The sequence below is a fragment of the Phragmites australis genome, chromosome 15, assembly GCF_958298935.1.
Source record: "Phragmites australis chromosome 15, lpPhrAust1.1, whole genome shotgun sequence".
Lineage (NCBI taxonomy): Eukaryota > Viridiplantae > Streptophyta > Magnoliopsida > Poales > Poaceae > Phragmites > Phragmites australis.
In genome coordinates, this window is record NC_084935.1 from 20,119,078 (window position 1) to 20,145,396 (window position 26,319).

The 26,319-nt window shown below is 42.9% G+C and overlaps 1 pseudogene; it reads right to left on the bottom strand.

Annotated features, from left to right (window-relative positions):
• LOC133892184 (ubiquitin-conjugating enzyme E2 2-like) overlaps positions 1-25,360 on the bottom strand; it is a 56,041-nt pseudogene extending 30,681 nt beyond the window's left edge.
• Positions 25,361-26,319: the final 959 nt, after the last annotated feature.

Here is a 26,319-nt window from a genome sequence, read left to right on the forward strand (position 1 = left end):
GCTTAATCAATCGCGACCAGGTTCACAGGGCCTCTAGCAACGTTTTGCTTCAAATGATTCTGGGGTTGACTCCCATTGCGGTTCTGCTACTGGTTTGAACCTTGGGCAGGTGGTTGACTTTGACACTTTTGAGGACACTGATAGGCAAAGTGTCCTTCCACTCCAGAATGGAAACAAGGTTTACATTTAGTTGAAACTTGAGTGTTGTTATCGACGTTGTTGTTCCTTTGAGAGGTCTGAATTGAAGTGCAGGGTGCCTGGAAATTGGAGCGCAGGTACTGTGCCGCATTCCTGGATGAGTTCTGATTTGTAGCCTATGTTCTGGGCTAGTTGTACTGCTGACCAGAACAATTCATAGATCCTGACTGAGATGAGTCATAACAGAGCCTGGTGTTGCTACTTAACTGACCTGGGCGGTCCATCTTACGCTTGCACTCAATCATGTTTCTTTTGTGCTCCAAGATGATGGCGCGATCTACAAGGGCCTGGAAATTCTTGAAATGACGAGAAGACAAAGAATGCTGCAGTCCATCATTCAGACCTTCTAAGAAACAGTCTTGCTTCTTCTCATCAATATCCACATCTTCTGGTACATACCGGGACAACTGAGTGAATTTAGTGACATACTCACTCACAGTCATTCCTCCTTGCTTGAGTGATAGGAATTCCTTTCTTTTGATTTTGATTGATCCTTGGTGAACATGATGAGCATGGAAAGTAATCTTGAACTCTTGGCAGTTGATGCTATCAGGTCTTCATGTGCAGCAACATAGGCATCCCACCAGTCTGCGGCAGGTCCCATCAGTTGGTATGAAGCGAACAAAACCTTCTCCCTGGTGTTGCACTGAGCGACTGAAAGTTTCTTCTCGATGACCTTGAGTCAGTCATCAGTGTCCATTGGTTCAATAGCATAGGAGAAGATAGGTGGCTTAGTCCTTTGAAACTCCCCGAGCTTGTCACGGGGTTGCTGTGTTGGTGCAGGGGCGGTAGCGAGGTGATTCTGCGATATTTGGGCCATTGTGTGGCCACTCCTTGAAGAATCTAGGTTTGCACTGCCATAAACTACTTGAGGGAAGGTTGCGGCGGTGGAGGGGAATTGTCATTGCCTTGTCCATCACAAGCATTGCCATTCGTGTTGGCACAGTTTCTTAGGTTCACCATCTAACATACGTGCAGGAAGATGAGGAAACAAGGAAATAGACAGAACAATAGAAGCAAGAACGGACAGAAAAAGGATAGAGAGACTCCCAAATGAACTAATATATTATTATAATGATGCATCCATGAAGAAGCTCTTCACAATACATCACCCACTCAAACAAAGATCCAAATCATTACAAAGCACACCACCAACTCAACTCCCTAATTAACACGCTATGCTAACGACTCAAAATATCTAAAGGGGTAACCTCCTAAATGACTCATAACTCTGCCAAAATCACAGGGTGCTGGTGCTAGACGATGATGGCCTGAAGACGGTGTAGGGAGCGTGTAGTCTCTTCCTCAGACTCAGAGTCAGAAGAAGAAGTCTCCCATCAACCCGGGTGATGACGCTTGTTGTTGCGTAGCTCACTCTACGCTTGAGCTAGATTGCCTCTGACATACTACAACTCCTCAGTGGTACGATCCAACTCATGACTCAACTCCAAAGCCAAGCGGTCTACTCTCCAAGCCTGGTAGTGCCTTCTGCGATGACGGGTGTAGCGGTGATGTCGGTGTAGCCACTAACACGCTGAGGGTAATGGTTGAACTGAGTGAAGATCAGGACGTCGCTGTGGTGATGACAAAGGACTAGAAGGGCTTGGCATGCAGCGTCACGCATTCTATCCTCGAAGGTAGCTCTCGGTGAGATGGCGTAGTGGGTGCTCGTCACTTCGTAGGATTCATGCTCTAGTAGTGAGCCGTAGATCACCACTTCAACTTTTCACTCAGGAGGAGCATCGGCATACTCAGGTGCCTTCTTGGATCCCAGACTGTGAAGTATCCCAAAGCTTGGCAGGGAACCATCCCGCGTGTTGTCCATCGGAGTGGTAGACATGGCTCCAACGCTGAACGCGGGGTGGCTCCTGTTTTGCAAAAGCCATAGCACGGGTCAGGGTGAAGGGTTGAGCAGGGAGATGACCACTAGTGCTCTTGTGTGCAGTCTAACATGTCCAGGCCATCTATAACATTTTGAAAAGGACAAGGAGAGTCAATAACAGGGTTTAAACAGAAGAAGCCAAGAAAAGCACTGAAAAGCTAAGCCCTAGGAATATCTCCACTTGTTTCCCGACTACCTGAAATCCACATCGGTTCCCAAACCAAGCAACTTGATACCCATCACAGGTAACCAAGAACCATCCACTGACATTTACCCTTCACAGGTAACCAACCAAAACAACTAAACCAAACCAACTAATCATGTGAGGATCCAAGTCTCTCATGATCGTGAGCATGGCTGATATATAAGAATTTACACTCTGCAGAGGTTGTCCAGCTTTCCCCACGAGTCATGATTTCCTTGTTGCCATGCTGGCCAAGCACTTAACACATGGCAATAGTGTGTCGCCCGGAGATCACTACAAGGCTGTTACATAGCATCGTCCCAGCAAGAATAAGCCCGCTAAGGTTTCACCACCGTCAAAGTGGAGTCACACCACCCAAAAGCCCCCTCATGCTCCTTGTAGCTCTGGAAAGAATCACTCTTCCCTTCCACTACACCACCAGTGGCTCATTCTATGCCGAGGATCTACTAATTACTAAGCTAGGCTGTACCCATATAAGCCTCGTGCTTGGACGTTACTTCTTGGGTTGTCGCTCCATAAACCGGTCCTTAGGATACCGAGCATTCACAACCACCCACCATCGTGTTTCACACACCTGTGCTTCACGCACCATCATCAAACAACCTTCTGCTCGACATCTCTATGTTCCATGTTGCTACGACAATTACTATAATTCCATCATTGTATAGTTCATTAGTCATGTTTAACTAACAACCCATCTATACCCTTGTGCAAAGCTAAGCATAAACTACCCATAAACCACTATTAACAGCTAAGGCGACAAGAATAATATGGAATAGGGTATTAGAAATAAATAGGATACAGTATTAATAGCATGCATGTTTGAATAAAGAACACATTTGAAAAACTAGGATCAGAATATTCAAGGACACTTGCCTCTACCAACTTGCTGCTCAGACTCTTCAAATACTTGATCCTAGAGATTCTCGAACTGCTCCTCGTCTGCTCTTGAAATACACCAAAAAAGTACACACAAAACTGTCTAAGAACAGTACACCAAACAATATCTAACATGTATGAAATGGGTACTAAAAGATACACACTGCTATGAACATGTGAGCGCTAAAATCACCTAAATCGAAGCTAGAACGAGAAAGTTACGCTAAAAACAAGTTTTTGATTAAATCTGAAAAAGAAAAGGACCGATTTTGAATTAAACAGAAAGTTTAGGGGCCTTTTTGTAAAAATAGAGGGACCTAATTGTAATTAAGGAAAAGTTTAGGGTCTAAACTGTTAAAATATAGGGACTTTTTGGTAAATTCAAAAAAGTCCAGCGGCTTTATTGCAAAATTGCCATTATTCCCGAGTTAAAGTAAAAAGTAAAATGACTGGGTAAAGGCTTGGATGATGTGGCAGTGACTGGGCTTGACACATGGGCTTAGGTGCTGAGGTGACTAGCTGACATGGCATGATGACGAGGCAAAACATGCTAACTGGGATTATGAGGCCACATGTCAACACACGATTGGACTGGGCGAAGGGGTATATGGGTTCTATTGTAGGCTATCCATCTCGGATCCGACGGCTACTAGAGAGAGGGGCGATCGGACAGAGAGAGGCTAGCAGTTGAATGGCCAACAGAGAGAGGGGCGCCAACAGAGAGGCGGGCGCAACAGTGGCTCAGCCGAAGTCTTCGGTCAACCCAGGCGGGAGGCGGGGGTGAGGGAAGGGAGCATGGGCTCGGCCTGAAGAGAGAAAGGAAGGGGGAAGATTAGGCCCAAGAAAGAGTAAAGAGATTTTCTTTTTAGGAATCATTTTCAGACTTCTCAAAAATTCAAACAGCATGCCTTGAGGTTTTCAAAAATTATTTTCCACACAATAAAAACCCTAGTGCATCTATTCTCAGCATGGATGCAATACAAAAATATAACCTAGGTCAAAATTCAATTTATTTTAGAAAATAGGTTCTAACCTATCCTATTTATTTCAAACCCTAATTAAATTCTAGCAAAATTTTAGGGAATTAGAAAATTAAAAACTAGGGTGTTACATCCAATAGCCACGTCCACGGTCTTGGACATGCGACAGGTGTAACTGTTTTGACTAGACTTTGGGTGCGTGTGTCTTGATGAGTGAGTGTGTAGACTAGATGTCCATGTGATGAGGTTCCTGGCTTCATCCGCCAGAAGCTGTGTGGTACTAGAAGTACAACAGAGGTAATGACAGGGACTAAAGAGTGAGGTGTAGCCCTGCCAGGACCGAAAATCCTCCAGATATTGCTTATTACCTAATTTTGAACTGTTTTTAAGTCAATCCTAAATGATACCATTGGATACATGCATAAACTGCTTTACGCTTAAAACTAAACTGTAAAGCCTTATGGCTTGGGTGTATGCTCTCCGCTATGTTTTAGTTGGCTGTTCGGCCAGGTTTGCAATGAATACACTATGGTTTGTAACCTTTTATACTCTGTAACCTTAATAATTATGTACGAACTTTGACTGTGATACTAAAACTGTTATACCGTGCGTATCAGCTACTTAATCCAGGGACTGATACTAGAGGCACAGGAGAACCCGGGAACAGGGTCTTACAGGAGTGGTATCAGAGCCATACTTGGCTATAGGACATGACCTTAGGATAGAATTGCTCGTGTCTCTTTATTTTCCAAAAAAAACTACGTTATCAAAATTGCTTCCGTACTTACCTTCTGTCTTGTTACCTTTGAAAACTTATTATGCTAGTTCTCAGCTGTCCCTTTTTCCCCGACAGATGGAAGATGAGGACTAGAACACAATGTGATGTCTATGAGTGAAGGGCTTTGCCAAGTTGATGTGGGAAGCTTGTTGTTGCCTGGGATATACCCGACGCCCAGAGAACACTGAGCGTGAGTATGACGAGAATGGATCCCAGAAGTGCCAGGTTCTATCACAGATCATCGACTATGCGTGATACCCTAACTAGCAACCATGGCACGTCAGGACCCTGACACGTACTAGTTTGTGGCCTACGATGCACTTTAGCACCTATGCAGGAGAGATGTTATATAGGAGGCACACACTCCCATGAGGCACTTTCCAGGTGCCGCTGGCCAACGAGCCGCTTGGTGTGCATGCCTAACCGCCAAGGAGGATGCAGGACAAGAGGAAGAGGAGGATGACACCACCGTGGCTGTTATGGCACAGTACCTCCATGCCTTGTAGCACATGCATGATGAGACCTATCAGCTGTTCGCTAGAGGGCAGAGGTGTCAGAGACACGAGAGAAAGAGCTCTCTGTGTCTGTGTGATGCTGGATCAGATCAGAGTCCAGGCTGCAGCCTCTGAAGACACTGTGGTAAGGAACCATGAGGATAGCAGAGAGCAGTAAGGGTGCATCATAAGGATCTTAATAGGTAGAATGCCACGAATGGCTCCCGAGTTAGAACAACTACCAGGAAGAGCACCTTTAGTTTACCCGCGAGTCGGAGCCAACACATCATTCTTTCAAGTGTACCTCACCTACCAGCACATATAGCAGCAGCTATAGCAGATGGTAGGATTGGCCCCTCGCCAGTTCCAGCTGCCAGTAGAGGTTTAGTGCCCGCCGAGCCGATTCAGGATGGATATATGGTGTTACCCACTGATGACTTGGAGGAGGAGGACCCTAACGAGCGTGAGCTTGTTAGTTACCATGATAGCAACAACGACGTCGACAGGGTCTTCAACCCCACTTCCACCCTGACACCAGTAGGGATCCTCTCACCTGTTGAGTCAGCCGATGGCACGTGAGGACGACGTGCCGTGGCTAGTTAGTAGTAGGAGTAGATCCTTTTGTAGCTTTTGTTGTAGATAACCCTATAGTTAGATGCTATGTGAGCAGGCTTTTGTCGTTGTAAAACGAAAACTTTTGTACTAGTGACCTAGCAGAGATAGTCCTAGGTTTGTTTGATACATGTTGTTGGTGCTTGTGTTTGGTGTTGATTCTTGTTGGTTCTGGATTGTGTGAATGGCAAGGATTGTCCTTGCTTTTATCTTGCTTGCCCTCATCTTTTAGTTGCATCTTAGCTCTTGCTTCCTCTCTTATCTACAGAGAACAAATAGAGTCATCCAGGCAATTGTCTCACTTGCAGCAACAACGCCAGGGAGCTCTCATCATTGTGGCCCCTGAGGTTGGATCTGAAACTAGAAGTGTGATAGGATCCAGAGGGAGAGCCTCTACGGGCCAAGGTGGAGGTAGAGGCAGGGTTGCCAACTCCGAAGTTAGCCGAGAACCAGTGGAGCAGAAAGTCCAGCAAGCCATTTGATGAGCCCATGGCTCATTCGAATACGATTAATACCACCAATAATCCTCAAATCATACAAGGTCCAATTATAAGGGCACGTGCACGACAATTAGACCACCAGGTGAATTCATTTCTCGCTGTTCATGCTTCCTTGGATAGATTCCTACTAAGTTCTTGTGATGTTTCATTGCTTAGGAACATGGGAGAAGCACCACAACCTTACTCGAACGTCACCCCTTGAAGGCCAAGTCTACTCAGACTCGAGGCTGAGCTCTAGTCGGTCGTGGTCGAAGTCGTGGCCATGGTCGAGTCGTAGACAGCACGTCATTAAAACCAGCATAACTCTCTCATACGAAGTCCGTTTTAGGCAATCTTGGATGATCCCTTTCCAATGGATATGAGCTCGCCAAATATTCCTTATAGTTTAGTCAAAGTTAAAGAAATAAAGTGTTGCGCTACCGTGTTGGACCTAGTTGGGTCTTGTAATCGTGTCGGGGTCAAAGTCCAGGTTGTGCACATCTCTTTTCATGGTTGCACAACCCTAGGTTGACCTCCTCACGTCTCCCCTTTATATACATAGTAGCCGTTGTAGTTTAGGCTCAGGTTTTGCTTCGATTATTCTGTTTTATACAATTTCGCCGCTTGTTCGGTTTGTGGAACCCCAACTCGAGCACTTCATTGGTAATTAGCAATATTCAGATTGCATCTACCTGTTTTTGCATGTGTTCTCAATTCGCTTGCAGGAAAAGCTTTCTTGGCGAGGTCAACAGCGTCTTGGTATGGTTGATAACCACATAGTAGTGGTGCAGTGGTTGCGAGGGTTCTCGATTTGCTTTGGTTGGAGCCTTTAGATCATCAACATTGAAACTCCACTAATCGACTTATCATATTACCATCGAAAGATCGGGCAAACGCGTATCAAGTGGTATCAGAGCCTGGGCTGCCCGTTAGGTAATCTTAGTTATCCACTTTGTTTCGTCATTTTCCATTACCTGGAGTCCAAAAAATTGCCCCAAAAAATTATTTAGATCTTAATTTTTCCGCTGTCTAAACCACTTCGTGCCTCCGCAATTTTGTTTTCAGTATTCGTGTTGTTGAGTTTGAGTCCATCGTCAGTGTCTTTTTTGCTGGTCGAGTCATCATGATCTAGTTTCTAGTGTCGAGTTTTGCTGTTTAGTCGTCTTGTATCTTGGCTTGCCCTTGTCTGCAATAGCTGAGACTGTGACTCTAGTCGAGTGGACCGTCTACTCGGGTTCGATCACTATTCATTTTGACCATCTACTTGGGTTCGATTACTAGTCGTTTTGACCATCTAGTTGGATTCAACTATCCACTCGTTTTTGCCTCCACAACCTAGTCAGAGTCTATCTATTTCTGGCTGCTCTTGGACACCCTACATGCTCATCATAACGAGCATTGTTTGACAAAGTTCGAGTATCACTCGATAGCCCAAACAGAGGTAGCCAAAGTTCAGAGAGAGAGAGAGAGTTTGTGACCCATGTACCTCATTGTTCTTAGTAATGGAAGTAGAAGAGTTTTGAGTTTGTGTCACATTCAAAAAAAAGAAAAGAAGAAAGAAAAGAAAAGCAAGCTAGAAGCAAAGAGTGCAAAAAAGAAGAAGCAAAGAGTGCAAAAAAAGAGAGAGAATTAAAAAAAAGAGAATCAGTTTGCATTGCGAATTTTGTTCCATTATGCTTGTGTCTGTTATAGTTTTCGGCTTGTTTGAGCTAGTTCTAGGAACGTGTTTGTCAAGCAACTATGACAAGTATTGTGGACTTTTATTCAGCTTTGCTAATCTGATTTTAATTATTGCTATTCCTTGCTACTAAATACTGCCTGTCCAGGCTGCACCTTCTCTCAATCAGAATGGTTTTCTCCCCTTGCAACTACCTCACTTGCACCCGATAAGGTATCACGAATTAGCCACCGGTTGTGCCAATTGCGGTGATTGGTAAGAACACTTGCAAGAGTGTGGTAAGATGCTCAAGAGTGTGTGACTCCACCTCCACCACCTAGTAGTTTTGAGGGAAGAACTCACAATGGTGTTGAGTGATCATCGACAAGCTACTACTAACGACTTCAATAAGAAGATTGTGGAGACAAAAACTACATTGCAATGACTTAATGATAATATCGTCATGCTAAATACACGCTTTGATCGAGTGGTTAATTGGCCATCAAACCGTGGGCTTATGGATCCTCATGGCACAGACCATGAGAAAGAGGAGTCCATCGTAGATGATGAAATTTTGAGGCAAGAACAAGACTCCTTTTATGCACCACAACGGGACTGAATAAACTTCAACCATCAAGGTATGAGAGGTAATAATTTTCAGCAACATAACCTACGTGTTAATGATGATCCATTTGCTAAGGTTAAGTTTAACATACCATCTTTTACAAGTGCTTATGATGCTGAAAAGTATTTAAATTGGGAGATGACGGTAGAACAAAAGTTTAATGCACATTTGATTCTTGAAGTGTATAGAGTTAGGCAAGCCACTAGTAAATTTAAAGATTTTGTAAGAATCTGGTGGAATAGAGTTTGCATCAATGGGTTAGCGCCTACTACATGGAATGCTTTAAAGGTTGCTATGCGTAACAGATTCGTTCCACCCTCTTTTAAACATGATTTGCATAAGAAATTACAGCGCTTAAACTATGGTGATAGATCCATAGAAGAATATTATCAGGAGCTACAAATTACTTTGTTGCATTGTGATATTATTGAGGATGAAGAGGCTGCAATGGCATGCTTTTATGGAGGGTTAAGGCGTGAAATTCAGGATATAGTTGATTACAAAGAATACAATAGTGTTCCTAGATTATTCCAACTTGCATGTTTGGCAGAAAAAGAATTACAGGGATGGCAACGGAGGCCAAGGAGAAATTTTGGAAGCACGACCACTTAAAAATCAACACCAGGCCAAGTCAAAATAGCCCCATATTCAGCTACACGGTCTGTTGCCCCCTTCTCGATTAGGGCGCATTCAACAGTACCTTTGACACCGTCGCACGCTCCTAAGGTAAGAAAATGCGTAAGTGTGCAGGGTCCAACCGATCAACCAGGATTGTCTACCACCGATGCAAGGGAATGTGCCATGTCATGAAGGATTTCCCAAGTCAACGAGCGTACATTGTAACAGAAGACGGTGGATATGTAAGTGCTAGTGATGTTGAGGATGAATATGCTCTTGCAGCTAACCATGAAGGTGATGAGGATGGTCGTGAGATGGATATCGACCATAAGGAAGTGTTTGATGCCACTGCCACGGAGGATTATCGGACCCTCATTGTGTAGTGAGTGTTAAGCACTAAAATAGAGCAAGCGGAATAGATGCAACGTCATAATTTGTTCTAGATGCTTCTCATAGTCAAGGATAATCGTGTTTGAGTCATTATTAATGGAGGAAGCTGCAACAACTTGGTAAGTTCAGATATGATCAAGAAGCTTGCCTTGCCAACAAGAAATCATCCTCACCCTTATCATATTCAATGGTTAAACAATAGTGGTAAGGTGAAGGTAATGCAAACAGCTAGGGTGTATTTTTCTATTGGTTCATACCATGATTGTGCTGATTTCGATGTAGTTCCTATGCAAGCATGCTCTCTTTTGCTAGGATGACCATGGAAGTTTGATATTGATGCAACACATTATGGTAGAAGTAATAAGTACACCCTTGTTCATAAAAGAAAGAAAATAATTTTTCTACCTTTAACCCCTACAGAAATTGTGAAATGTGAACAAGGGATAGCTGAAAATAAGAGAAAAGAGTTTGAGAATGAATCTAAAAATCAGCAAGTAGCGAAAAAAGTTTTTCCACCTAAAAAAGAGAAAGCAACAACTTCTAAGTCCGATAGAATTAGACTAAAAGGGTGTGTTATGCTTGCTACTAAATTTGACCTTGCTGAAATTTGTGATAATGAGCCGCCATGCTATACTTTGATATGCAAAGATGCTTTACTTATATCTAGCTTTTTATCTTCTACTGTTGCTAACATTTTGCATGAGTTTGTGGATGTATTTCCAACTGAGGTACCTCCGGGATTACCACCTATTCGAGGGATTGAACATCAAATTGATTTGATTCCAGAAGCAACTTTGCCAAACCATGCTGCATATAGGACCAACCCGGAAGAGACTAAGGAAATTTAGTGACAAGTCTAAGACCTTTTGGACTACGGGTATGTACGAGAAAGTCTTAGCCCTTGTGTTGTTCTCATTTTTTTGTTCCTAAGAAAGACAGTAGTTGGCTATGTGTGTTGATTGTCGAGCCATCAATAATTTTACTATGAGATATGATCACCCTATCCATAGGTTAGATGATATGCTTGATGAGTTGAGTGGTTCTATAATTTTCACTAAAATTGACTTGCGAAGTGGATACTACTAGATTAGAATGAAATTTGGAGACGAATGGAAGACTGCATTTAAAACTAAGTTTGGTTTGTATGAGTGGTTAGTAATGCCTTTTGGGTTAACTAATCCACCTAGTACTTTCATGCGATTGATGAACAAAGTTTTACATGCTTTCATTGGGAGATTTGTGGTGGTTTACTTTGATGACATCTTGATTTACAGCAAGTAATATGAACTACATTTTGATCACTTAAGTGCTGTTTTTAACGCCTTGAGAGATGCACGTTTGTTTGGTAACCTCGAAAAGTGCACCTTTTGAATGAATCGAGTCTCTTTTCTTGGCTATGTTGTTACTCCACAGGGAATAGAGGTGGATGAAACAAAAATCGAAACCATAAAGAGCTAGCCAACTCCTAAGATTGTTACACAAGTGAGGAGCTTTCATAGCCTTGCGGGTTTCTATTGGTGATTTGTGGGGATTTCAGCACCATTGCTGCTCCATTAAACGAGTTGACAAAGAAAGGAGTAGTTTTCAAATGGGAACAAACATTCAAGTTGTGGAAAGAGAAGCTCACCCGTGCTCCATTGCTCAACCTCTTTGATTTTGATAAGACCTTTGAACTGGAATGTGATGCTACTGCATTGGAATTGGAGGTGTGCTAATTTAGGAAGGTAAACCTGTTGCTTATTTCTGCATGAAATTAAGTGGTCCAAGTCTGAATTATTCCACTTATGATAAAGAATTATATGGTTTAGTTCGTGTGCTTGAAACTTAGCAACATTATCTATGGCCCAAAGAATTTGTTATACATTCTGATCATGAATCGCTGAAACATATTAGGAGTCAAGCTAAACTAAATAAACGACATGCTAAATGGGTAGAATTTATTGGGTCATTTCCATATGTCATAAAACATAAGAAAGGAAAGGACAATATGATAGCTGATGCGCTTTCTAGGCGTTATACCTTGTTATCTCAACTGGATCATAAGATTTTTGGTTTAGAGACCATTAAATAACTATATGCTGCTGATTTGGATTTTAAAGAAGTTCTTGAACATTGTAAAGAAGGGAAAAATGGAATAAACATGTGCTGAATGGCGGATGGCTCTATCGTGCTAACAAGATATGCATTCTAGCTAGCTCGTTCATCTTTTGTTGTTGCAGGAGGCGTATGGAGAAGGATTGATGGCACATTTTGGAGTAAAGAAGACTGAAGATGTGCTGGCCACTCATTTCTTTTGGCCAAAGATGAGACGTGATGTCGAGTGCTACGTGTCACATTGCACCTCTTGCAATAAAGCTAAGTCTCACTTAAATCCACATGGTCTTTACATGTCTGTTCCTGTTTCTAGTGCATCTTGGGAGGATATTTCTATGGATTTTGTTTTAAGATTACCTAGGACAAAGAGGGGGAGGGATAACATATTTGTAATTATGGATCATTTTTGTAAAATGGCACATTTTATACCTTACTATAAGAGCGATGATGCTACAAACATAGCTGATTTATTTTTCAGGAAAATCGTTCGACTACATGGAGTGCCTAATATTATCATCTCGAATCATGACACAAAGTTTTTGAGTCACTTTTGGAGTTCACTTTGCAATAAAATGGGGATGCAGCTATTGTTTTCTACTACATGTCATCCCCAAACCGATGGTCAAACAGAGGTTGTCAACCGTACATTATCGACCATATTACGGGTAGGTCTAAAGAAGAATTTGAGGATGTGGAACAAGTGTTTACCACATATTAATTTGCTTCCAATAGGTCGGTACACTCCACCACCAAGGTAAGTCCATTTTAGATACTAGATGGATTTAATCCCCGTGCTCCTATTGATTTACATCCTTTGCCTACTTTTGAAAGACTTAATTTAGATGCTAAGAAATGTGTTGAATTTATTCTTAGGTTGCATGAAACCACTAAAAATAATATAGAGAGTATGACTAAAAAGTATAGGATTGCAGCAAGTAAAGGTAGGAAGGAAATTTTTTTTGAACCGGGTGATTTAGTTTGGTTGCATTTGAGGAAGGATAAGTTTCCAGAACTAAGAAAGTCAAAATTGATGTCTAGAGCTAATAGACCATTTAAGATAATTGAGAAAATCAATGACAATACATAAAAATTTGACCTACCTTTACATTTTGAGGTTCGTCCCACATTTAACATTTCAAATCTGGAGCCCTACTTAGGAGAAAAAGAAGAGCTTGAGTCGAGGACGACTCCAATTCAAGAGGGGGAGGATTATGAGCCGTGGCTCCTTTAGATACGATCAATACCACCAATAATCCTCAAATCATACAAGGTTCAATTACAAGAGCACATGCACGACAATTAGACCACTAGGTGAACTCGTTTCTTGCTCTTCATGCTTCTTTGGATGGATTCCTACTAAATTCTTGTGATGTTTTATTGCTTAGGAATGTGGGAGAAGAACCACAACCTTACCCAGATGTCACCCCTTGAAGGACAAGTCTACACGGACTCGAGGCTGAGCTCTAGTCGTGGTCATGGTCGAAGTCGTGGTTGCGGTCGAGTCGCAGGACATCATGTTAGTAAAACGGGCATAACTCTCTAATACGAAGTATGTTTTAGGCAATCTTGGACATTCTAAAAAGCTTACGATGAGCCCTTTCCAATGGATATGTGTTCGACCAAATATTCCTTATAGTTTAATTATAATCAAAGAAATAATGTACTTTGCCACCATTTTGGACCTAGTTAGGTCTTGTAATCGTGTGGAGTCCAGGTTGTGCACACCTCTTTTCATTATTGCACAATCCTAGGTCAACCTCCTCACGTCCCCCCTATATATACATAGTAGTCGACATAGTTTAGGCTTGGGTTTTGGTTAGATTATTCTGTTTTATACAGTTTTGCCGCTTGTTCGGTTTGTGGAACTCCAACTCAAGTACTTCATTGGTAATTAGCAATATTCAGATTGCATCCAACTGTTCTTGCTTGTGTTCTCAATTCGCTTCTAGGAAAAGCCTTCTTGGCGAAGGTCAACTGCGTCTTAGCACGGTTGATAACCACGGAGTAGTAGTGTAGTGGTTGTGAGGGTTCTCGATCTATTCTGCTTGGAGCCATTGGATCATCAATGTCGAAACTCCACCAATAGACTTATCGTATTACCTTCGAAAGATCGGGTAAATGCGTATCACCATCGCAGTAGTCAAGGGACCCCACTACCCCCACCACCGGAGACTGACCTAGTGGTGGTGATGGCCAACCAAACCCGCCTACTAGAGGCCATAGCACATGGACGAAACAACAACCGAGGTTATGGAGAGTTTATGAGGATCAAACCTCCAACCTTTGATAGTACTGATGACCCCTTAAAAGCTGCTGACTGGCTTAAGGTCATCAATTGTGAGGGCCAAGATGGGGTGAATCTTGTTGCCCATCAACACGCTGAATTAGCCGCAGAATGGTGGGAGAATTACTATGAGGCATAAATAGATGCTGATGCCATCACTTGGGAGGAATTCTGTGAAGAGTTTTGGAAGTACCATGTGCCGAAAGTGACCATAAAACTGAAGGCTGACGAATTTTGTAGCCTAAAGCAAGGATCAATGATAGTAAACTAGTATATCTAGAAGTTCATCCGTCTTTCCCGCTATGCCTCGAAAGACATACCAACAGACAAGATGAAATATGATCATTTCAAGAAAGGACTGCAGCGTAGCTTTTATGCCCAGCTTGTGCCTGTCATCTACCCTGCCATCAACACTCTGATGAACAGGACCATCCTTCTAGAAGAGGCCCGTGCACCCATAGAGGCAGAAAGGAAGAGAAAGTTCTCTGACCAAAGGAAACATGATAGTAGACCCCGAGGGAACTGCTAAAGCCAGCAACAAAAACTCCAATATCGGCAATAGTAGAATATGCAATACCAGACTCCGGGGTTCACATCCCGCATATCAGCGTCAGCTCCCCGTAGTTCCAATGCAGGTCAATCCCAGCGGAGTAGCACCCATTATCTAGTAGTTATGCAGAGGATATGCTACATCTACCATAAACCAGGTCACTACATGAAGGACTGCCCCAATACCAACAGGAACAATGCTTTAGCCCATTCAGCCCCTAGGGCTCCAATAGCAGGAGTAGGATGAGGAGGGAATCATGCAGCTGGATAGTCATGGAACTATGGATGAGGCCGTGTCAACCACATCGATGCGCAGGAAGGACATGAAGCACTGGAAGTCATACTCGGTGAGTTTCCTGTGAACTCAACCCTTGCAATAGTCTTATTTGATTCTGGAGTGTCGCATTCATTTGTTTCTTCAAAGTTTGCTGCACTTCATAAGTTGTCAATTGTGGTTCTTAAGAATCCCAAGCTGATTCAATCCCCTGCAAGAAGTATCTTGTGTTGTCTAGGATGTCCCTGGGTTAAACTCTGTTTAAGTGGGGTAGAGTTCCTAGAAAATCTAGTTATTCTAAATTCAAATGGAATAGATATCATACTGGGAATGGATTGGTTAACCAAGCATGAAGGCAATATAGATTAAGCTAGTAGAAGAGTTACCATGGTCAATCATAGAAGAATCAAAGTAGAGTTTGAGCCTAAATGACCCAAATCTGGCCCAATGATATGCAACAAAACTGTCCAGTCAATAGAGGATGTGAATACCCTGATGTATTTCCAGAGGAATTACCTGGTATGTCACCGGACTGTGACATAGAGTTCATTATTTATCTCTTACCCGGAGCAGCCCCGATTGCCAAGAGACCTTATAGGATGGAAGTCAATGAACTGGAGTTACTGAAGGAGCAGATCAGAGAATTACAGGCAAGTGGTTTCATCATACCTAGTTCTTCACCCTAGGGATCACCAATTCTGTTTGTAGAGAAGAAAGATGGGAGTCAAAGGATGTGTATTGACTACCGCTCCTTGAATGAGATGACCATCAAGAACAAGTACCCACTACCTCGGATTGATGATATGTTCGATCAGTTAAGAGGAGCCAAGTACTTCTCAAAGATAGATTTGAGATCTAGATACTACCAATTAAAGATTAGGAAAAGTGACATCCACAAGTCCACCTTTGTAACAAGGTATGGATTGTATGAGTTCACAGTCATGTCATTTGGATTGACAAATGCCCCAACATACTTTATGAATCTGATGAACAAGGTGTTCATGGAAGAACTGGACTGATTTATGATAGTGTTTATTGATTATATTTTCATCTACTCAAGGAGTGACGAAGAGCACAAACAACATCTGAGGGTGGTTATGGAAATGCTAAGAGCCTACCAACTCTGCGTGAAATTCAGCAAGTGTAAGTTTTGTCTTCAAGAAGTGACATTTCTTGGATATGTCCTCAAGTCAAAGGAGTGTTGGTGGACCCTTCAAGTTGAAGTAGTGGTCGAATGGATTTAACCAGTCAATATCTCAAAAATCAGAAGCTTTCTTGGACTAGTGGGTTATTACCGCAAGTTTATTGAAGGATTTTCTAAACTAGCTAACCCAATGATCAAGCTTCTCCAAAAAGACACCAAGTTTGGATCGGATGGAGCATCTAAGAAGAGTTTCCAAGAACTCAAGAAGAGACTGACTACCGACCCAGTGTTAAAATTGTCAGATATCTAGAAGGACTTCATGGTCTATTGTGATGCCTCATGCCAAGGTTTAGGTTGTGTATTGATGCAAGAAGGCAAGGTTGTAACTTATGCACTCGGGAAACTAAAGCCACATCAAGAGAATTACTTGACTCAAGGGCTTGAAGTATATTTTCACTCAGACAAAATTGAACATGAGGCAACGAAGATGGCTAGAATTGATAATGGATTACAACCTGAATATCCAATATCACCCAGGCAAGGCTAATATTGTGGTTGACGCCCTGAGTAGGAAAATTTACTGCAATAATCTACAAGTGCAGGACTTAAGGCCAGAACTTCTTGCAGAGATGCAACATCTAAATCTGCACGTAACACAAGGACAACTTCATACTCTAGTGGTACATCCAACACTAGAGGATAAAATCTATGAGGCCTAGTCAGAAGATGAAGACATTCTAGAAGTCAAAAAGAATCTTGGATTAGACAAAGCACCTGAATTCAGAGTAGATCAGAAAGGGACTGTATGTTACAAGGATCGGTTATGTGTACCGGATAGGGAAAATCTTAGGGAGTTAATCATGGATGAAGCCCACAACTCTCCCTACTCCATTCATCCTGGACGTACCAAGATGTTCACAGATTTGAGGGTCAAATACTGGTGGATAGGAATGAAGGTTGACATAGCAGGGTTTGTCGCTCGGTGTGACACATGTTAAAGGGTCAAATCCGAGCACCAAAGACTGGTAGGATTAACGCAACCATTGCAGGTCCCAACTTGGAAATGGGATTAAATTGGTATGGATTTCATAGTTGGATTACCAAGAACTCAAAAGAGTAATGATTCCATATGGGTTACATTGGATCATCTGACTAAAGTGGCTCACTTCATACCTGTTAGGATAACCTATAGTGGATATAAGTTGGCTGACTTGTATATTGACAATATCTTGAGACTGCATAGAATCCCAAGCAGGATCACCTCCGATAGAGGCCCCAGTTCACCGCTAGATTCTAGAGGACTTTGCACACTGCTTACCACCCAGAGACTAATGGTCAGACTAAAACAGTAAACCAGGTCTTGGAAGATCTTCTAAGAGCTTGTGTGATAACCTACGGAAAAGATTGGGAGAAAATTCTATCATTTGCAGAGTTATCTTACAACAACAGTTTTTAAGCCAGTCTAAAGATGTCGCCTTTTGAGGCCTTATATGGACAGAAATGCAGAACACCTTTACTATGGTCGGAAGTAGGAGAGCGTACGCTCTTCGGACCGCGTTAATAAAAGATGCAGAAGAAATAGTTGCTAAGATCAGAGAAAATTTAGTGCAACTCAAAGTAGACAGAAGGGTTATACAGATAACCAAAGGAGCGACTTGACCTTCGAAGTCAGAGACTACGTATACGTCAAGGTATCCCCAATAAGAGGCACCCAAAAATATCAGGTTCACGTAACGGTGGCACCTAGGTATGTGGGACCATACAAGATTCTTGACAAGATTGGAGCAGTGGCATGCAGGTTGGCACTTTCGGAAGAGATGTCAGATATGCACAATGTGTTCCATGTAGCATAGCTAAAGAGATGTTTGAGGGTTCTAGAGGAATAATTCTCATTAGAAGTTATTGACCTGCAACAAGATCTTCAGTATGAGGAAAAACCCATCCGACTCTTGGATGTGACAAGTCGTCAAACCAGAAGGACAGAAGTCAGATTATGACGAGTACAGTGGAGCAATCACACTGAAGCTGAGGCTACAAGGGAACGTGAAGAGGATTTGAAGAAGGAATTTCCAAATCTCTTTGGCAAACTATCCGAATCTCAGGTTCGAGATTCCGTTTAAGTGGGGTAGGTTTGTAACATCCTGAGTTTTATGTAAATTACTTACATATTTCACTCCAAATTAAAAAAAAATATGTTTAATTAAGCTAACTAAACTCAAAAAATATGTATATGTATATGAATGTATATTTATATATATACCAATATGTATACATACATATATATATTAGTTTGACTAAGTATTCCAAAATTTCACTAAATTTATTTCCAAAATAGTCTCTACATTAGATTGATTTATATACTTGGTTTGAGGTTTTTATGGTTCTTTGTGTGGAGATTTGAAATTGAACATCTCTCAATTTCCAATCTATTCTTAGGTTCTATTCAGCTAAAATCCAATTCAAACTCAAATCCCTTGAATCAAATCATCTTAGGAAGCTCAAGATTCAAGTTCAAATCATAATTCAAATATGTTTATTTGAATTGATCTCAATCCAAAGTCAAATACAAATTCAAAACACACATCTGAATTTAACCCCATAACCAATTTTCTTTCCTCTTCTCCTATTCACCCCGGGCTCAAATTCTCTCCTTTCTCTCTTTCTCGGCCCGGTTAGCCCATCTCCCTTCCCATTCTCCCTCCCATGCGCTCGGCCCACACCATCGTGCTGCCGGCCCAGCTAGCCCGCGTTGCGCCGGCCTGCTTCCACGCACGCTCCCTCGCCGTGTGTCTAGTGGACGTCCATGTGTTAGCGATCTGACGAGCGCCCGCTTCTCTCCTCCTTCCTCCTCCAGCATAATGCTATGTCGCTTGCCATCACGGCAGCTGCCTCCTCTGGGAAATATCCCCATGCGCCCCGACCGGTCTCCTTTTCTCCCGCTCTCTCCCTTCTCTTTCGCTCTCCCTCCACCCATGCCTGAGCGCCCATGCTGCGTGACATTCGCACCTCGCTCACACGTGGACGACACAGACCGCCCATACCGTGGGGGAAATTGTGGGCATTGTACACCACCTCGCCTCGTTGCTGCCTGCTGACATCCGCCCAACATCACGTGCCCACCGTCTCTCTCCATCTCCCCTCTCCTGTCTATAAATAGCACAACCCGGTCTTTCTTTCTCTCTTTCAGCATTTTGCCTCACCACCGTGCTGCCATCTTCACCATTGTCACCACAGTGAACTCATCATCGATGTCCTACCTCCACAAGCTACCGCGGAGCACCTAGGAGCCACCGCTGTCCCTGTGCCACCGTTTGTACGCCGAGAGCCCGACTGGAGTCGCTCGCGCATGAAGTCATGCCAACACCGTCGCCGTTGAAGTTTCTCGCTGCTGGCTGCTTTCCTGTTGCTTTGACCCAGACGCTGGTGAGCCTCCCAGTTCCCCCTCACGTCCACATAGGTAGCATGTCACCGCCTTGAGCTCTCTGTTAGCGTGTAGCCACACATCGCCGTACTTTTTGCCTTCCGCCGCCATGTAGTGGTCGCCGCTGGTGTGCTGGTGCTATGTTTGTGAGGCCAGCCATTGTGTTGGCACCTCCCTATGCAGGGGAGGTGTTGTCCAATTTTGCTCATGCCACTGCCCCCTTTTCAGCAGCCATCTGGTATCGCTTTCACCATCAGCCTCCATCGATGAGCCCTACATCGAGTCTGCCTTGTCGCGTAGAACCCCAGTTGGAAACCAACTTTGGCGAGCTCTCTGCCATCGTTCCTCCTCAATTCCTCGCCATCGCCTGCTGATCCCCCTTCATCGTCACACAGTCGCACACGCACGCATAGCCAGGCCGCTATTCGCGCACCATGTGGCCTGGCCATGCTAGTGTAGCCCAGCCATGAGTGGACCCGCCTATTAAGATGGCCCAGCATCCCAGTGGCCATGCCCCATGGGCCGACCTAGCTTTAAAGCCCACTACCAAGGCATGCTAGACCACCAGCCCAATCCTGAGCGGGCTGGAATTGTGCAGTCCAGTACTATGTAGCCCAAAGCCCGGCCTGGATGATCAAGTCCTAGACTAGGCCCATCTAAGGCCAATTCAGCCCAAACTACTACTATTCATGTGGGTTCCACCAAATCACGTTCATGTGGACCCAGGCTACTGTTCAGTGCATCCCATTTGTGGGCCTCATCGATGAATAATATATTTTTGTAATTTCTCAATTTAATTTTAGATTAGATCTTCCAGAAGCGATAACTTCTCCGTTCTGGATCCGATTTTGGTGATTCCTTGGCTAAAATTCATCTAAGTTCTTGATTTACCCATCTATCATAGTGTGATATCCATTAGGGCTCATTTGGCTTTCCATTTGGTGTTAAATTTGGTTCTTCTCTAGCATAGCTTATTACTGATCGTAGTCACAATTACAGAACCACTAGAATTCTGTGAGTGCTGCTCAGGAAGTGTCAGGAGCGAGAAAGATCTTGACTACAACCAAGACTTTGAAGAAAACCTCACAGAAGGCATGTCCTATCTTGTTCATTATATTGAACCTATGTTTTCAATTAATCTACATGATCAACTTAAAACTGGAGTTATATCACATGTGCTATGTATTGCGCTTTTACAAACTGCTTGTAGTAGTTAATCCTATCAACACTTGTCATGCCATAAATGTTATCATCCAAAATACATATCACCATAGGATTACCTGTTGTTCTATATTTATGATAGACGACGTCTTGATATCTAGCATGCTTAGGATTGAATACGTCTCTTCGGAGACGTCGCTTTTAAAAACACCTCCCCTCAGAGATGAGATTTACTGTTATCAATGATAACTCATATACCATGAATCCTTGATGGTTGTGAATTCCGTGATTGAAATCCTTGATATCATGTGGGATATGGGTGGTGATGTGTAAAAATGGGTGAAAACTATTTGGCGAGGGCATGTGGAGTAGTACTCTGGATGAGGGTGCTCTCGGGGGCTTGAGTTACCTATGTGGTATTCATTACCAGAAGATACCTACCCTGGCCATTTAAGGACCGAGTCACTGCGCCGTCATGCTTATCTACCCGATGCAACCATGCGTCTTGAATGGGAAGAACTTGACTTCTCGTTCACCAGACTGAGTTGGGCATCATATTAGGAGGTTGAGAGCAGTGAGTAGTCAAGTGACTATGTGGCCCTCTGTTTGAGCATGCAAAGACTGGCAAATGCTTAAAAAGAGAACCTGATGTTCAATAAAATACCACTAGTACTTGAGGGTAAATCTCTTAGAAAAGCCCGACATGAAAGGTTATTGTAATGTCTTGCTATGATTTGCTCCTCCAGTTGCAACAGTTGAAGGCTGAGCATATCGTGTGGGTAAAGCTGTATAACCTCTGTAGAGTGCAAACCTATTCGAATAGCCATGTCCATGGTGATGGACATGCGACAACAGTAACCATTTTGACTAGACTCTTGGTGCGTGTGTCTTGATGAGTGAGTATGTGGACTAGATATCCATGTGATGAGGTTCCTAGCTCAATCCGTCAAAAGTTGTGTGGTACTAGAGATACACTAGAGGTAATGACAGGGACTGCGGAGTGAGGTGTAGCCCTCCCAGGACCAAAAAATCCCTAGATATAGCTTATTACCTGGTTTTGAAATGTTTAAACTATTTTTAAGTCAATCCTAGATGATACAATTAGATACCTGCATAAACTGCTTTATGCTTAAAACTACCGTAAAGCCTTGAATTACCCCTTTATGCATCTATCAACACCTTTAAGTAGTATAGTGCTTGCTGAGTACCTTCCATACTCACCCTTGTTGTCATTCAAATGTGGAAGCCAATACCGACTTCACTAGAGGTGAAGGCGAGGATAAAGAGTAGTCCTAGAAGTCACATTTGCACCCTAGCTGCTTGTGGCTTGGGTCTCTACTCTCCGCTATGTTTTAGGCCATTCGGCCAGGTTTGTAATGAATACACTATGGTTTGTAACCTTTTCTACTCTGTAACCTTAATAATTATGTATGAAGTTTGACTGTGATACTATAACTATTATACTGTTCGTATCAGCTATTTAATCCAGAGACTGATACTGGAAGCACAGGAGAACCCGGGAATGGGGTCTTACAAGTTTGCTGATGTAACACCCTACTTTTCATGATTTTACAACTTTATAAAATTTTCCAACTTTAGTGAATAGCTTCACTAGTAGAGCAGTTTAAAACCTATTTTCATAAACAACCAAGCAACCTAGGTTATTATTTCTTGTGCATTGCATGCTGAATTTTGCTAGGAGCCATTTAAATGCATTAGAGTTCTTTAGCATTTTCTTCTCTTTGGTGTTTTGGAGTGAAAATGGTTTTGAAATGTTTTTAGAAAATTCAATAGTGGGTAGGTTAAGGATCTTAATGGTTAGAATTCAAAATCTTGAATTCATCATCTATTTCATCCTTGATCATATCTAATCCTTCTCTAGTTCAATTCAAATCCTATCCAATCTAAATTCAAATTCAACCCTATTCAAATTTCTATATAAAAGTTTCTTTTCTAAAACCCTAGATATGCCTTGGGCCCAAATCCTACCAAAGCCCAAGCTCTTGACCGGCACACAAGTCTTCTAGAAGTCCAAACAAAAGGATCCACAAAATATGTAAATATTCATGGAGTCCTAGATAGCCTCATGATCCCATGAAGTTTTGGAGTTTAAGACAGCCTCTAATGGAAATCTTGACAATACCGAAGTTGTAGTTATTGTCGAGAGCTTCAATTTGCACCTATTTAAGTCCCCTTTTAGATAATAGAGCTAGGAATTATGGTCCCCGAAATCAGTGCTGCACAGATAAGTCTGAGTTCAAACTGTTTATCTTGTGACGCATTTTTGGAAATCAAGTTGCGTTTCCAAATGTTCCAATGAAACCTTTTCCTATATAAAGATAACTCTGGTAAACTAGCCTTTCCTTTTCAGCCTAATCCATCTTACGAAAGTTGTTATCGTTCATTCTAACTGCAACTTAGGCATTCTTGCATCTAAATTTCTTCTATAAAATCATACCCATCCAACCATAGTGTTTTTAAAGTGTTTTGATTATGTTTAGTATGTTGTTCTTAGTGTTTTCCTTTGTGTTGTTTGTCGATACTTTTCGCGATTAGTCAATGTTCTAGAGGAGCTAGAAGGACTTCAACACCAATACTTCTTTGAAGACCCAACTGAGTCGAGGGAAGGCAAGTTGTGTTCTTGAACAAACTTATCCTAATTTTTAAATATTTGTTTTATAAACATACATGCTAATAATGTGTTGGGAATCCCAAGAGTTAGGATTTATCCTAGTTTTCTATTATCATCCTTGTTGCCTTACTATGGTTTTGGGTTATGAAAGGGTAGGTGATGCTTAGCCTTGCTTTTGGGATGGTGATCATGGTAACTACTCTACAAAATTGATAATGGTCATATCCAACAATGAAAAAATATGATGAAATAATTTTTGTAGCAACATGGCATAGGGATTTGACTAAGTGGTATGATGAGGATGGTGTGTGATGGGAAAATGATAGTCTTGCTCAAATCTAAAGACCGGTTCATGGGGTGACCTTTCTGTTTTTACAGTACAACCACAAGCCTAGTATGGGATGGTCCTGACCAAGTAATTTTCTTTACTCACAGCATAGCGTAGACCAAGCATAAGAGTGATGAATGGATGAAATGTCTTGGGATCCGAAAGGCACAAGAGGGGGTTTCCATTGTTGAGGTGGAATCACACGACAGTGAAACCGTAGTGGGTAGACATATGCTAAGAGGGGCATTTTAAAGGCTTTGCAGTGATCTCCTGACCACACACCTCGGAGTGTGCAAGTGTCCATCTAAAACGGACAAAATGGAGACTTAGTCACTTGCAGGTGATGAAATCACGTCTTTTGGGTAAAGTAAAACCTCTGCAGAGTTAAAACTGAATATTCAGCCGTGCTCACGGTCACGAGCGGCACGAAAAACCTACCATGATTATAACTTGATGGTTTGGTCAGTGTGGTCAACTATGGTGGTGGGGACATAGTTGAGGTGTGAGTCAGTCACGATAGTGGGAATAGTGGTTGAGGTGGTTAGTAGTTCAACATTGGCAGTGGGAGCCATGGTTGAGGTGTTGGTGTTCAACCTTGGTGGTTAGAACCTTGCTTGAAGTGGTCAATTAGTTAAGTCAAGATGGGTGTAATCTTGAGGTGCTTGGTTGTTTACAATCATATACTTAATTACTACTTCTTTTCAAATGTTTTTACTTAAATGTTGTTTTATGCAAAAGAGCCAACCACCCTTACCTTGTTAAGGCCTTTATATGCATAATATTTCCTTCACAACTTGTTGAGTACGACATGTGCTCACACTTACTATAACCAAACACTCTGTTGGGAAAGAATTTGAAGACCTCATGAAAGATGCATTCTAGTGAGGTGTTCTCTGTCGATTGCCTATGGAGTTATCGTTGAACATGTTGAACTATCAGGACACGGTTGTGACGTTCTAGGCGCGTGTCTCCCGGTCGGTTGCCTATGGTGTTGTTGGCATCAATGTTTCTGTTCCGTTGTACATATCTACATAGAAGACAATATATGTCAATTGCTGTAAGAGTTCAACATTTATTTCTTTAAATTATTAATTTTTTTACTTCACCTTTGACATATTTATGTGTGTTAAACATCCTAGGCACATATAAGCCTCATCTGGTTTTCTCCGTTAAAATCGGGTGTGACAGTTGGGCTAAATATTTGTAGTTCATGTGTGTCTCTTTGCATCTACACTTCAAGATGCCTAATCAAACGACAGAGATGGCATCTTTTTCACACAATTACCAACTAAAATTTACATAAGCTAGAGTTTCAGTCAACTAATCATCAAATTACGAAATTGGCAGTACCCAAATTGCAAACGCTGGCTATAGAACAATTACAAATCAAAGCATACTAAGTCGATGTGCTCACCTCCATCCCACAACGTATCATCCAGCCTGCAGAATTGGAACAAACATTATTATCACCAAAACCCCAAGAAAAAAATTGCAAACTTATTAGATCCTAAGCACCCAAACTAAACAAGAGGGGGATTGCAACCTTATTACCTAAAGATGATGGCATTCTAGAGCATGATGTTCTTGTTGTGCGACATGCCACTGATGCCGGCAAGCAGGTCCTACTGCAGCCGCTTGAATTCCCGCATTAGCCACTTCCTCACTGGCGTCGACATCTCAGCCCGCCGCCACTTCCCAAACCATGGTTCTAACTTCGATCTCTCTCGCTCCCAGCACGCATGTGCGAGCTAAGCACGCCTCCTCTCGCTGGAAAGAGAGCCGAGAGAGGGGAAGCTTCGGAGCGAGAGGCAAGGCAGGTGTGAAAAGGAGTCCATTTTAACATGATGCAGAGGAGCAAGCGATGAAAGAAGCGCCTGCTACTGAGTAGTTCATAATGCTTGGTGACATTCCCTCGAGCGGATCTACACCAGCCTGTAGCATGGTAGGTTCGGCCACCACCTCAGCGAGCCATGCATGGAGTGTAGCAGCGTCATCGCTCATGACAACGGCATATGCGAGGAGGCAAGGCTCAGTGTCCATCTAGGCAATACAGCGGCTATCTCCACCCCATTATGTCTATCGTACTACCGCCTTGCCCATGCCACCCTCCTCTTGTGCCTCTTCCCTCGTTCCTTGAGATTGTGAGGGCAGTGCCGGCTCATCTCTTTTTCTCTCTCGGCCACATACATCTAGATGAGCAACACCTCCCTTTGGATCAAGCGATTCTGGCATGACCAGATCGAGTGGATTGAGCGAAGGAGGGTAGGAGGGTGTCGGCATGGCAGGCGGTGAGGCGGAGGCATGCACGCGGGCGAGGACATGGCCAAGGGAGGTTGCGTAGGGAAGAAGAAAGGAGGAGGCAGCCGTGGTGGACAGGGGAGGCGGCGGAGGGAGGAAGGGCACGGGCGCTGGCACGGCTGTGAGAGAAGAGAGCTACGGTTCAATCGGGGAGAGACGGGGCAATGGTGAGAGACAAGGTAGTAGTGCAAGGACCGGTTGAGGTCAGGTGCAGCAGAGTAGAGCGGTGGCAAAATTGGGAGAAGGGTGGAGGCAGAACAAAGAGGGTGTGGGAAGGCCTTAGGAACCACTTCATATTTTTTAAGTAGTAGAGTAATGTTGTCCAAATGGGCCTACT